Below are 14,465 nucleotides of genomic sequence, written 5' to 3'. Positions count from 1 at the left end.
ACACATCAGCTACCTTAGAGCCCTCAGTTTCTTCATCTGTAAAACGGGCTCATCAGGCTTTGCTTGTCAGGTTTGCGTGGCTCTTGGCGAGTGTTGAACACGTGAGTTTCCAAGTCCCTTCTCTCTTTAAGTAGCCTTAGTTTCCCCATTTTCAAAGAACGGGGGCTAGACTAAATAAATGATCTATCAGATTCAGTCCTAACATGCAGAAACAAGCCATGATTATCATCTATGTTTTCCAGTCGCGTCCAGTGAGTCAGTCCCCAGCAACAACTTGACTGAGTGGGAGTTCTCTTAGGTGCTGGAGGATGAGGAAGGAGGGTGTTACAGAAGCCCTGACCCTCAGAGAGAAGGCTGCCAATCTGCTTTCTCCCACAGGAGGGCCTTGTTACAGCCCAGAGATAGCCTCTGACTGAGCCTGGGCATCACTGCTGTAGACCCCATTGGCTGGCTAAGGCTGGAGGCAGATCTGGGACTGGGGCCGGGCCTCGGGAGCTTGGCTACAGCAGCTGGGAGCAGAGAAGCCCCACCCGCTCAAGCCCATGTGTTTCTCTTCCTGAGGAAGCAAAAAGAAAGACTTAAAAGATTTAGACCTCAAGGGGAAAAAAGAGAAGAGAATTAGAACCCAAATCCACATCTGGCCTGACAATATGTCTAACCCTAAGCTCTCTGCCCACCGAAGTGCAGGGTTGGAGGGCGGGGGGTGGGGGGGGGTGGGGGCGGTGCGCCAGGGGCGGGAGAGCAGCTGGTTGCTCCCTCCGAGCTGCCTTTCTGGTGACATCACTGACAGCAGAGGCGGCGCCCACGTGGGGCAGGGCTGACCGCATCTGGATCCACCCAGAGTGAGGAAGGAGAAAGGATGGGGCTTCTGAAGGGAGCCGCGGTTCCTGCTTTGACTCAGCTGGGAACCTCTCAGGACCTCTTCTCCCCTATTGTGAGTAAGCCTCCTCTGCGGGGAAAGGTGAGCAGCAGACAAACATGTGACCCCTTGGAGTAGATGCCATGCACCTTGATGTTCCCAGCATTAGTGTCACTGCGCCTGCCCCTGGGAGGGCCAGGGGTGGACAGTCCCTCCATGTTCCCTCCAGCCATTCAGAAGCATTTCTGACAGAGACAGGCAGAATTGGCACTGGTGGAGCCCTTACACCTGCCCCACAGGGGAAGACTGGCCAGGATCACCCGGTGACACAGAAGCAGTGGCGAGACTTGCCCTTGGGTCTCCCACCTCCCGGACCAGGCAGGGCCCTTTCACGGGCCCCTCTCATTGCCTCCTGAAGGGGGCAAGGGAATCAGGTCCTCAGAGGTAAAGAAGAATTGGCCCTTTGCATTGGATGGCAGGGGGAGGGGTCGTTTTCAGTCCTTGAACTTAACCGTGCTTACCCCTGTCCCAGTCTGGGACAGCACCCCAGCTCCTAGAGCCTCGGGCCTCTCCAGGCTAGGGTTGCCAGATAAAATTCAAGACATCCAGTTAAATTAGAATTTGAGATAAATGGTGAATAATTTTTTAGTGTAAGTATGTCCCAAATATTGCATGGGACATACTTGTACTAAAAAAAAAAAAAAAAGGTGTTGTTTATCTGAAATTGAGATTTTAATTGGGTAGCCTGTATTTTGATTTGCTACATTTGGCAACCCTACTCCTGCCAGGCTGCCTTAAGGTCTCTGGCCCATGGGGCGGGGACTTCCCACTTTCAAATCGCCAGCCCTCAGCCGATCAGCTGGAACAGCTTCCTGGCTGAGAGAACATGTTTAATTTGGTCGCTCATTAATTTGCACAGCCCTCTACCTTCATCCTCCTGGGCCTGGTGCTGCTCTAATGAGTTGAGGCTGGTAATGAACAGGAATCCCTTCATGTGGAACAGCCCAGGCCTCTGGGCACTGGGTGGGCCCTTCGCCGGCACCTCAGCTGACCCGCCTCAAGATCAGGTCTGTGGCACTGGGGGCTTCTGAAGGGAGGCCCTGCTTCTCAGGTTGGCCTCAGTGGAGAGGTCTGAAGGGGAACTGGGCGGTCACCTTCCAATCCCTCGCTGACGAGTTTAGCAAGTGTGGGGAGAATATGGAGGCTGTGGGGACAGAGAGGAGGCTGCTGACCCAGGTGAGAGGCTGGGTGGCAAAGTCCCCGCCCCCTACACTGGGACTTAAGAAACTGGGCAAGAAGACTCCAATATACCAGGGCCACAGAAGAAGGCCGAGCCCAGGCCTGAAGAAGAACTCAAGGTTACATTCTCCAAAGTGAACACTACTAGGAGACATTCCGTGGACAAAGGATTTTGTGCTCAAATGTGTTTGGGAAACACAATAGATCGACACACATACACACACACTGTCAGCGATTTGTTTGTAGTGAGCTTACTGAAGGCTCTGAGAAGTCCTGCAGTAAACAAACTATTTATATTGGTTGAACTTGGCATTTCCCATATTTATTTGACATTGAATCTTTTTAAAATCATAACGCTGCTTACCTTCCCAGGCACTCGTGCTCTCTGGAAAACACGGATACAAGATGTTCTGTGGGCTGTGCCTCTGTTAGGGCAGTGGCCACTGCAGAGTAGCCAGGTTCTCTGGGTCCTGGAGGCCATGACTGCTGAATCCCATCACCCTGGCCTGGTGTCCAGGCCTTATCTCAGCCCTGTGCTCCCTCCCTTCCTTCATTTCACGTGAACCTTTTTTTCTCAGGCTCTATCTGTGCCCATGACAGTGCATTTCTGTGTGTGCATGTTCCTACACATATCTATGCATGGGTACATGTAAGGACACCAGTGGCATGCCTACAAGTGTGGGCTAATCCAGAGAGTCCAAGAATGTCAAAGTTGGAGAGAGAGAGACTGAGAGGGAGGGAGAGAGAGAGAGAGAGAGATAGAGAGAGAGAGAGAAGGAGATTAATTTTAATAGATTTTCTTTCCTGGTCCATTTTCTTGGATAACATCTTCCACTATTCCAGCCGCAAAGAAACATTCTAGAAGTCAGCTACTGACAAAGCCCACACTGGTCACACCATCTGCTTGAGCTTATGGGCTGTTTCCTTTTAGGATTGTGGAGTGAGGTCCCCAGAATGCATATCTGAAGGGCCTGGCTTGCACCCATTAAGGGAAGCATAGCAGAGAGAAGCAGAGGCTTCATTCCAGGCCCCACAGTGCCAGTCTGAACATTTATTCTACTTCTGGCTCTTTGGGAAGATTCGAGAAATGGCAGGAAGTTCTCTACCTTCATTCAGTTTAAAACTGAATGTCAGCTCCACAAGGGCAGGGACTGTGTCTGTCTTATTATCCCTGTGTTCCTAGTACCTAACACAAGGCCTGGTGTATAATCTGTGTGTGTGTGTGTGTGTGTGTTTATACACACACATGTGCACGCATACATGTAACAAATGTTTATTGAGCATTTAGTATGTGCTTGGCATTGTCCTAAGAACTTCACGTGGAATAACCTATTGAATCCTCACAATCACTCTCTCAATCACAATAGCAGGTAAGTACTATTCTTATACCCATTTTACAAATGCAGACTCTGAGGTACCAGGGGGTGAGTAATTCACCCCAGGTCACAAAGCCGGTAAGAAGTCCAGGCAGGATTTGACACAGGCAGACTGGTTCCTGAGCTCACACTCTAAAGTACTATTCCATACTTGGTCGTTCAGTTAATAGTTGTGGAAGAATGTATGGATGCATGCGCGTGTGAACGAATGAAATAAAGAAACACCGGATGACGGTGGCCCACAAGCTTCCAGCAGCCTGACGCTAAGCGTCTAGCCCTGCCAGGGCCTCCCTCCAGAAGCAGTGTAACACAGGGAGCAAGCCCTGCCAGCCACCCACACCAACGTCACCTCTTTCCTCCCTCCCTCCTTCCTTCCCTCCAGGCCTTTGCCATCTTTTCCTGTCACCCTCCACCTTCCCCACTGATCCTCCCCAGCCGCTCCCCAGCCCCCCTGCTCCTGTGCCCGCCTGCTTCCCAAAGTCCCTGTTTCCTCTTCCTTGCATGCAGGCGTGCTTGCCTGTGCACTGAAAAACCCACAAGCTGTAAAACAAAGCAGGGAGCTGCCTCACCCACGTGCTGTGCCTTTGATGTCTCCTTCCCGGCAGCTGCACAGCACTGAGCCACCCTTCATAGGCTTGGCTTCCAGAGGCCAGGTGCTGGTCAAGAAGCTGCACACACAAAGGCCCAGGCCAAGAGGAACATGGGTCTTTGGAAACCCAGCACGTAGGAGGCCCGGGAGAGACAGTCAGCCAGGGCATCCCTGAATCCTCAGGACCCAGGAGTCTCACTCAGCAGCCTCTCATCCAGGATGTCTCCAGGGACTAGCTGCTAACATAATTCATAAACAGTCACAACACCCACCCCTCACATTGGTATAGCAATTTAGAGGCGACAGGGCACATGTGTACCCATTCACCTAATCAATCTGCATTATGGCACAGTTGGTAAAAGCTTTGGCGTCCTCATGCCTGGGTTTGAATCCTTCTTCCTAGCTGTGGCACATAGGGAAAGTCACTTGAACCCCCAGAACCTCAGTGTCCACATCTTTAGAGCAAGGATAATAATAACAATGGCTAGCTCGAAGGGTTGCTGAGATTGTACTACATGCCAGACGTCATGCTAAGTTCTTTAATTCACATGGTCTTGTCAACGATTCTGTGAAGTAGAAGAGGAAACTGAGGCTTATGAAGGAGAAATAACCTGCCCAGAGTCATAGAAGTGGTAAAGCCCATGCTCTTGGGGAACTGAAACTCAAAAGATGGCACTGGTCTGGGTTCGAAACTAGGCTAGTTCAACTCCAAACTGTTTCACAGCCCCTCCAACTTTGCCTTTGTCTCCTGGGTGAGACAGATCCAGGCGTGTTCCATCCCTTCAACCTCTCTGTCCTTTGCTGTCCCAACCAAATGGCAGAGACGGAAGACAACGGAGCCAAGTTTGAAGCTGGGCTTTTAGCACAGGGACCCTGTCTCACGTGTCTCTGGAATATACATGTCCAGGCCAGCAGGTGCCAGGCGTACCTGCCTGCCTGTAGACACTGGTTATGTCTGGTCCGTGCCGCCACTGGCCTGCCTTGTTTGTACCACAGGTGCTTTTCCCATGACAACGTGTTGGCTCCTGACCCCCAGGAGGTAGTCCTCTATTCACCATTCCTGGCTTAAGTACCACGTGCCCTTGACTGGGATCACAAAGGCTGGGGGAACTGCTCTTAAAGGCAAAGGCTGTGGAAACCAGAGGAGAAGGAGGAGGAAGCAAAGGGGGGGTGCCTTTTCCCCTCACCCTAGTTCCCATGGCCTCAGCTCCTCCTCCTGCCCCACCTCTGGGCACACCCCAGCCTTGCCCAGAGCCACCATCACCTCTGAGCCTCACTGGCCCCACCACAAGGGCTGAGAGCAGAGGTCCCCATGCCGCTGCCCCCTGAGGGCCTTCCACAAGCTGGGACAAACAGGCTGGGCCATAATTTTTAGGAAGGAGAACTTCTCAAGAAAGGAAGAACACTGAGTTAGCCCCAGCTGTGTACTGGGGACCGGACACAGGGGCTTTGGTTTCCCTGATGTCATCCTTACAGCCATGCAAGGCAGGTATCATTATCAACATTTTACAGAGGAAACAGCTGAGGTTCGGAAAAGCAAGTGATTTGCCGAGGGTCCTGCGGACAGTAAGTGGTAGAGCTGTGTTAGATTCAAGCCAGGAGACGCCTCCCACCGTGCATTGGTTCTTGGTGGGATGGGGAACTTGGCCAACTTCAGCTCTGCAGTGCTTCAGGAATGAGGCACTCTGGACTCCAGGCTTTGCCTGAGAGCCGAGGATTTAGTCTCGTGAGTATGCACTTAAAAAAAAAAAGATAACTCATTTTCGATGGAAGTGTTTAGGAAACGTGTTCCTCATCTTCCCTGTCTCCTTCAACAGAGTATAATCGAGCTCTTTCTGCAACTTCGGGCACGTTGTCATTAACCTCCCAGCGTAATTAGTACTGTTCCCCACCCCCACCCCCAACACACACAAAATGGCCCTGGCTTGTTTGCCATCTTTGAGCTCTTGTACCTGGTTGGGGTTGTTTTCTATTTTACTAGTTTTGCTGCCTACTCCCCTGCTGTCAGGCCGTCAGCTCTCACTTCTTGACACTTTTACTGTGCCTGCTTCCAGCAGCCCCTCTGCCCTCCTTTTGATTTACTGCTTCTAATTTGCTGTGGGCTTGGGAACCAGATAACCAAGCTTGTTAGAGTAAACAGGAGGAGAAACGCTACGGAGGGTCCTCCTGCAGGTAACCGGCCTGAGCTGTCAAGTCCTTAACCTGACTTACACCGGTGGTGACCTCCAGACCGGGGTGCATCTGAATCCAGCCCTTACTTAGCCCTAAACTGCCGGGTCTCCCTGACCGTGGCCACACGATTGAGGAGTGGCACACTCGGGCAGAACGACTGCCAAATCTTGTCTAGAGGCAGAGGAATGGGCAGGAGGGGCATCTGGAGACCTCCAGTATTCCTCCCTTTCTTACGCCGTCTCCCAGAGGCCCTGCAGAGAATTCTGGACTGAGGAAGCTCTCTCTCTCAGCCTTGTCCCCAGTCCTGCCCCAAGGTTGGGAGGACTCATTTCAGCGTCCGTCCGAGCATGGGGGGCCACTGGGGGCTTCTGAGCCTGGGTAGGCTGTGCCCATCACTGCCTATGGTCAGGGCTGGTCCCTCACACTCCTACAGTTGCCCCCTCCCCACTCTGGCAGGAAATGGGCTGAGCTGAGCCGGGCCTGGCTTGCCACCTCAGCAGTCCAAGGCCCTGCCTCTCTCCCAGCCTGGGGGCGGGAGGCGTCACCGAGGGGGAAGCACCGAGGCAGATTTAGGACTTGGGTGGAGTTTGAAGCCCCCCAAAGCCATTTTTCAACCTGAAAACTGAACCAAGCTGGTCTGGAATTGTGGCTGGAGGATAAATGTGGACCCCATGGTGTCATTTTATGGTCAATTTTCAGAGTGTAACTGCACTTTAAGCACTAACGCTGAGTAGCAGGAAAAAACTTCTTAACCATAAGATCTATTAAGAGTGCAGAGCTGGCTCCCAGGGGCAAGGTGGGAATGCATAGACGTGAATCATTGGAAACAGGTCTAGCCCAGCGCTAGGGAATAACCCAGCCCAAGCTGGGCTGCAGGGAGGGAGGGAGTGGGGCTGGAAGGGCGAGAGGGCGCCTCCAGCTCCTCAGGCCCTGATGGTGGTGGCAGCCTCTGGGTCTCTTTTCCCAGGGGCCTGGAGTCCCGGACCCTATCCTCGCCTGCGCTGGCTGCCCAAGCTGGGACCCGGAAAAGGCAACACCTGGTGCAGCAGAGGGCCTGGCAGGCATGGCAGGACGGGAGGGCCGGCTGGCCCCTGTGCTGGGAACGAGGCCTGTTTCCCTGGTCGGCTGATTCCATGTCAATAACCAGCTTAAGTAAGCTTTGAAAAGCCATGCTTGGCCAGTCCCCAGGGAAAGGGGACAAGAGGCCAGGGAGGGTCTAGGTTATTTGGGGTTAAATACTTGGGGGAAACAGAGCCAGGGGCAAGGAGTTTGGGAGAGGGGGTCCAGAAATGGAGGCTGGTCATGGCAGATGGCAGATGGAAGGGGAGGCTGGGGAACCAAGTGATCTACAGGGTTCCTTCCAGCTGGGAAAACTCTTTGGCTCCAATGGGTGCAGGAGTGAGGAAGCAAACTGCCTGCCAGACAGGACCTCCAATAAAACAAAGGTGAGCCTCCTCACCTCTGGTCTCAGGGCCATAGTCTACCCACTGAAACACCTGTCAAGATCCCATCTGAGATGAAAGATTCAGGGCCAGGGCTGGCAAGCATGGGCACCAGAGGGTACCCATCTGGGGCAAGACAAAAAGCGACACCCAGTTCTGGCACTGAAGAAACCTCAGCTGAGCTACGATTTGCTGTGTGATCTTGGACAAGTCATTTTTCCTCTGGGCTGAAATGCACCCATTTGTATCAGGGTAGGGAGAGGTGTGGAATTTGAACCCGACCGATTCCTTTTAGCCTGAGAATATAAGGGTCTTGCCAGCTAGAACATTCCCGGCTTCCTCAGTCTGTTGTGCTCTGGGACATGGTTTCCTAGGGGCTAAAAATAGAAATAGGAAGAAGAAAGAAAACCCTCACTAGGTACCAGGGAATATTTGAAGAGCTTTTTACAAAGATGAGCTCATTTCATCCTCACGACAGCTCTGCAAGGTGAGTACTAATGCCTCCATTTTACAGATGAGGAAATTGAGGCACGGACAGGTTAGCAGACAGACTCAAGCACCAAACTGACTCTGAAACCAAAGACACTCAGTCGGCCTTCTTTCTGGTTCTTTTGTCTAAATGGGTGACCCTGTCTCCCCCACCGCCTCCCCGGGCTCTGTGTTCCCCTTCATGGCTTTCTCATGCTGGGCAAGGGCCGCCCTGCCCAAGCCGGCAGCCTCCTTGAAGTGCCCTTCACCTCCCTGCACTCCTTCCCTCCCCTCCCCTCCTCTCTAGGGAAGCCCAGCCAGGCTCAGGTTTCTCCATTTCCAGGCTAAGGCTCCTGCTCTGGGCTGGGCTCACTGGTGAGATCTCGCTGACCTTGCACTTTCCTTCTACTCTGAGGTCCTGGGCTCTGAATGGATGCGTGAGAAGTCTTGCATGCCCTGCCCTGGTGGGGGACTGAGGAAGTGCTGGCCTCTTGCCCTTGACCCCTTGTGAGAGAGAAGGCAACCCAGTCCCACTGAGCAGGCCTGACTTTGACCCTACAGCCCTCTCAGAGCAGATCTGGGGCAGGCGCATTGCTGAGGGCACTAGAGGAATCGGGGCTGAGGGCTAGGTCCTCAGGGTTGTGTGTACAAACCGCCTCTCCAAATTGCCATGGGGTACTAATTCTGCCTAGCGCTGGACTAGTTTCTTCTTCAAGCTCTGTCTTTAGGAATCATAACATCGCAAAGGGTTGCAGCTGGATAGGCTCTTAGAAATCATTGAGGCCAAGACCTTTGGGTTTCAGATGGGGAGCCCGAGGCCCAAAGAGGGCAAGGGTGTGCTCAGAATAGCACAGAAGACAGCCATGGAGGCAAGGTGGAACCCCGGGTTCCTGATTCTTCCAGGTGACTGCTTAGTTCAGCTCCATGCTGGGCCTCCAGGGCCAGCTGTGTGCCACCCTCTTTGGGGCAGCCCTGCTTGAGGCTTCACCCCTTACCATACACAAGATCACTCCCTAGACACACACACACACACACACACACACACACACACACACTGCCCTGGAGATTCAGGCCCTGGGCAGTGAAGTGGGAGGCACCAAGAGACCCAGGTGAAAGGCAGAAGCCAGGACGGTGGGACTGAAACTGGGCCACTGGCTTGGGAGGGGCGTTCCAAAGCATGAGTGTGCCCTGTTTTTCCCTGCCTTAGAGCTTCATGTCTACCCCTTGTGTGCTCCGCTAAAAAGGATGGGAGAGGCTGACGGAAAACCCCCAAGCTTAACTCTTTTTGTTTCTAGTGTTGCTTGAAGTTCTTGGAGGTCTCTGGCAAAGTCACTGGCCCAGCCCCTGGGCTCTGTGCTGCACCTGTCTCCTGCACGTGTCCAAAGCCCAACTGGTGCCCCCTCCCACCCAGCTTTCCAGGCGGCTGCTGCCACCTGGCGAGCCGGGCACGGTGGCCACGAGGGGGCACTGGCGCTCCACAGCTCCACTGGGCTCTGAGGCGTGCGCTCTCCCCAGCTCGGGGTGGGGGCGCAGCAGGAGTTTGTGTTGGGCTCCCCCCCTCCTGGCACCCTCCCATTTCCTCTTGGAAGCCTCCTTAATCCTCTTCTGCCGAGGGTCACATCCCTGGGCCGAGGGACGAGGTGTTTCATTTTCAATTCGCCCCCACTGCCCCTGGGGGAGCTCCATGAACGCGGGGAAGGGAGACCTCTGGGCCGCAGCCCTCTCCTCTGCCCCTGTGCAGACCCAGTCTCCTCGATGCTTCGGCTTGCCGCTTTATGGGGTGTCTCTCTCTTACCTGCCTGCCCTCCATTCCCTTCCTGGCCTGTTTGGAGCCCTTGTTCCAATCTCATCTTCTTGGGTCTTCCCTCTCCTTTCTGCCTTATCAACATTCAGCTTTCACTCCTTCCTCCTCTCTTCCCCCTCCTTTTTCTCTCCCCTACCTCTCTTCCTCTCTCCTCCCTTCTCCCCTGGCCTCCCCTCGCCCCTCTCCCTTATCCTCGGCTCCCTCCCTTCTCTCCCTCTGCCCTTGCTCCGAGGTGGCCTCTCGGGGTGGACAAGTTGCATGTGGCCTGGGTCTCGGTCCCTCCGTGGCCTCTGCAGGCTGAGATGGGAATTGGGGGTGGGGGGCGATGGCTGCTGGAATCCTGGATTGGAGGAGGCTCTGGGTCAGAAACTCTTCAGTTCACTTAGCAGATGCAGCCTCTGGGGATAGGGGTGGGGTTCAGAGACTGGGGCCTGCTCTCTGCTCGGGCCCTGCCGGCTGTGCAGTCTTTCCCATCCGCTCCCTGGCTTCAGTGAAAAACTGAAATGAAAAAGTAAAACAGTAAAACACTGCTTCTCCCAGATTCCCCACTGTCCTCCCCACCTCCCTTTAGAACACTAGGGACCCTTGGTGTGACAGACAGGGCCCTGCCAGTGTCTGTGTGTTGCACCGAGGGAGAGGGGCTGGGGTCGGACATGGGCCCTAACATCGGCGTGCTGGGTTCCGTCTGGCACACTGTCTCACTGACTTCAGGGGCCCTGGGCAGCTCTTGGGGCAAATAATTGTAGAAAGTCAGTGCTGGAAGAGGTTGGGGCAGAGGCAAGCCAAACATCAGTTATGGGCCTGGCGTAGTCCTTACTCTACCCTGAGCTCTAGCCCTGAGGTACAAATCCAAGTCCCACAACGTGCCTTCCAGAATCTACACCCCCTGTAGTACAAATAAGGAAGCCAATGTCCAAAGATGGGCCAAGACTTAGCCAAGTACATGCAGCAAGCTGAGGTTAGGCCCCAAGGCTCCCGCCTCCCAGCCTTGAGAGCTCTGAGGCTGTGAGGCTGTGGGTGTGTTGCCCCCCTAAACATGCAATGGGCAGGGTGACACTGCTGAAGTGGAGGGAGCTGAGGCTGGAGTTTGAGGTGGGAGTGGGTAGGGATAGTCATCTGCTCCCGCCTCTTGTGATGGGCATATGACCATCCTAGTAGTGAGGCGGCCCTGGGGCCACCGGCCGTCCCTGCCACAGCTGGAGGGTAGCACCCCACCTGACAGTGTGATTTATCACATTCTCCCTTTCTCCCCTCAGCCCCCAACCTTCCTGCAGACCCCAGAGAGGACCCAGCCTGACTTCAAGGCAATTCACCTGTTTTTGATTTGAGACTCAGGTGGACGTTTCTTTCTTCTCATCAAAGAAGTGGTGAGGGGAAGGCAGGGCCCCATCCATCACCCCAGCCTCTCAGCAGCCTTGGGGAGGGGGAGCCGAGGGGGAAGGGAAAGGCCCAGGGATCTCGAATCCTCCTTAATTCCCAAAGGGAACCTCCCAGACAGCCAGGCCGGGCATTACTGGCCCAGACGTTTAGATCTTGGCCACAAATGCTCAGGAGAAACCACCTAGTGGTTCCTGCATTGGTGCCCTGGATCTCTGGAGGTCCTGCAGCCAATTTTTATTTTCCAATCCCTGTTGCCTGGGGGATGAGGAGAGGTGTCTGGAAGGGGCTTGGGCCCCAAACAAAAGCAGAACAAAGATTTAGCACCCAGAGAAAGGGGGAGAGGGATAGGAGAGGGAATTAATTTTGTTTTTATCGCCTACTCTGTGCCAGACAGTGTTCAACATGTTATCTATGTCATTTAATGCTCCTCACACTGCTGCGTCCTCTAGATAAGGAAACTGAGGCTCAGAGAGGTAAAGTGATTGAGCCAAGGTCAAATCACAAGGGAGTAAGTAAGTAATGGGGACTAGATTCAAGGTCATAGCTGTTTGGTTCCAAAGAGAAGGCAGAGGAGGGACGTAAGGTATCTGGATGCTGGCCCCACCAGGAAAGAGATGGGCTGTGGCACCCAGTCCCTATCCCACCCCCAGTATTTGCTCCCGTGTCTTTCAGTTCCAGGCCACTGCTAACCCACATGGAGTCCCAGTGTGATTAGAAAAAGGCACGCTTTCTTCTGGGAATGACCCAGCCACAGGGCAGGGCACATGGCCTGCTGCTAGGAGCAGGGCTGAATTTCAGACCCCCTACCTCACTGTTCACCTGCATCAGCCCCCCTTGAGCAGGGCTCAGCCTATACAGCCATCTGCTGTGGCGCTGCTCAGGCTGTCCTTTCTTTAGAGCAGGCGGAGCAAACCCTGGTCTGAGAGAAGTGAGTGGCCTGATAGGCTTTGCAACAGCGCGCCATGATGCCTGATTCTCCTCCTCCTTCTCCCCCTTCCTGAATGTTCTCATCATCACCATCCTCACCACTGTCTTGCCAGGCATCCTCATGATAGTACAATTACTAATAACAGGGGCTCCATTGCAGCTCAATCTGTTTGGAATTCTTCCCCTGGAGCAACCCATTTTCTCCCTGCTGGACTCTTTCCTCCTCATTACACCCCTCTCAGTTTCCAGCTTGCAGAAGCCCATCCCCTGGGAAAACGTGTTTGTGGCCCGGCCAGCTGGGCCACGGTCCTGGGTGGCCTGGGGAGACCTGAGGGAAGGAGGGGGAGCAGGGACACTGCATGGGTTCAGGTTTGCTGGCTTCCCTGCTGTGTGTCTTTGGGAAAACGGCTCATCTCTCTGGGCGCAGCTCCCCATCCTCAAGCTGGAAGGGTAGGTGGAGGGTACCCACAGTCATTTCCAGCCTGACCTATCAGGGTACTGGAATCTCTGAGTCCATCAGTCCTGCTCCTGTCTAGGCACCAAGCAGTGAGGCTAAAGCACCCCTTGGGTCCCTTTCTGGGGCTTCCAGGCAGGCGAGACACCAAAGGCAAGCTGGGGGAATGGAAAGCAAATCCCAGCTTTGCTGCTTCTCAGCTGTGTGACCTGGGGCAGGTCACTTCACATCTCTGAGCTTTGGTGTCTTCAACTGAACAATGAAGAACAATGTATCATCTCCCCTCCAAGGAAAGGGTGCTGTGAAGAGTTAATAAAATAATGTATGTACCTGGGACCTGTACAGCACCTCATGCAGTAGGCATTCATTCATTCATTCAACAAACATTCCTTGAGTTTGTTTATCCCAACTCCCAACTAAGGGAGTTGGGATAGTCTAGTAAATAGTGCAGGCTCTGAAGTCAGGCTGCCTGGGTTCAAAACCCAGTTCTGCCTTTTGTGACCCTGGTTGAGTGACTTCAACTCTCTGTGCTTCAGTTACCCCAGCTCGAAAATGGGGCACCTATCTTGTAGGGCTGTTGTAAGGATTAAGTGAGTCAATCCATGTAAAGCACCTACAGCTCGGCAGACAGTAGGAGCTCATGAAATGTCATGACACTGTTTTAAATTCTGGGGTGTAGTGGGAACAAGATGGATGATGTCCCCACTTGTACGGAGTGGTCAGAAAATGCTGGATCCTTTCCCTCTTCCTATCGTTTTCCCCTGTGAGGGGGATAAAGAAGTGTCTTGGATCGCTCCAGCTCAAAATCATTCTTTGCTCCCTTCCCTCTTCCAACCAATCCATAAATATTAAACAAATATTCACATACGCAGTGAAGATTCATTGAGTACCTTGTCTAGCTCTATGCTAGATGCTGAGGCTGTAGACATGAATATGACTCAGCCTTCATTCACTACGAGTGCTCAGTCTATGAGAGAGAGAGAGAGACTGACTCTTCTTACTGTTTTTCTTAGGGCCATGGGGAAAGACATCTCATAGGAGGTAGCCCTGTGTTCTGAGTTATGCCAGGAACACTCCAGACATAAAGAAGGGCATGAGCAAGGACACAGAGGTGCTAAGAGATGACCACCACTCCAGTGTGGCTGGGATATCGGTGGGTACGGAGGGCTGCTTTGGATCTTCTCTCTAGAGCGCTCTTTACGGGGCCCTTACACCAAGCCAGGCCCTGTGCTTGGTGTTCTCTAAAGTTCTCTCACCGTGGGGCGGGGATGCTTGCCTGCACCCCACACAGGAGGAAATGGAGTCAGGGTGGCGAAGGGACATGCTCAGGGCCTCCCGCCTAGCAAATGGCAAAACTGAGGTAGGCACCCGAGTCTGTCTGCTTTTCTCAACACTCCTCTGCTCTCTTAATACAGCAAATCGGCCTGTGTGCTGCTTTGCTCCAGGTAGCTGTGTGTGGAAGCGGGGGAGGCTGAGGAGAGGGATGCCTGAGGGCCTGGGCACACTGCAATGAGCTTGCACCTCTCTGCCCCGTTGTAGGGACATGCGGACAGCAGGAAGTAGCAAGGCCTAATTTATCTTATGTTTCTCCCTACCCAGGAACTCACCACAAGGAAGGCTGAGCCTCTCTCCCACCCCGTTACACACACATGCACACACACCACCCTGCCCTGCTCCTAAAAATATCAAACCAGTGGAGCTGCAAGGGAAATGAATGTTTGGCAGCAGAGCAAGTGGCCTAGGAGTGGTGTCAGG

The 14,465-nt window shown here is 53.6% G+C and overlaps 1 long non-coding RNA gene across 1 annotated transcript in view; it reads left to right on the top strand.

Annotated features, from left to right (window-relative positions):
* Positions 1–582: 582 nt before the first annotated feature.
* Positions 583–14,465, top strand: part of LOC117203649 (uncharacterized) — a 64,706-nt gene continuing 50,823 nt past the window's right edge. Inside the window, exon 1 of the long non-coding RNA XR_004486498.2 lies at positions 583–961. This is a non-coding gene — a long non-coding RNA (uncharacterized LOC117203649). The remainder of the gene's footprint in view (positions 962–14,465) is intronic.

Source organism: Orcinus orca, chromosome X (assembly GCF_937001465.1).
Source record: "Orcinus orca chromosome X, mOrcOrc1.1, whole genome shotgun sequence".
NCBI lineage: Eukaryota > Metazoa > Chordata > Mammalia > Artiodactyla > Delphinidae > Orcinus > Orcinus orca.
This window is presented reverse-complemented; position numbering and strand designations above follow the sequence as displayed.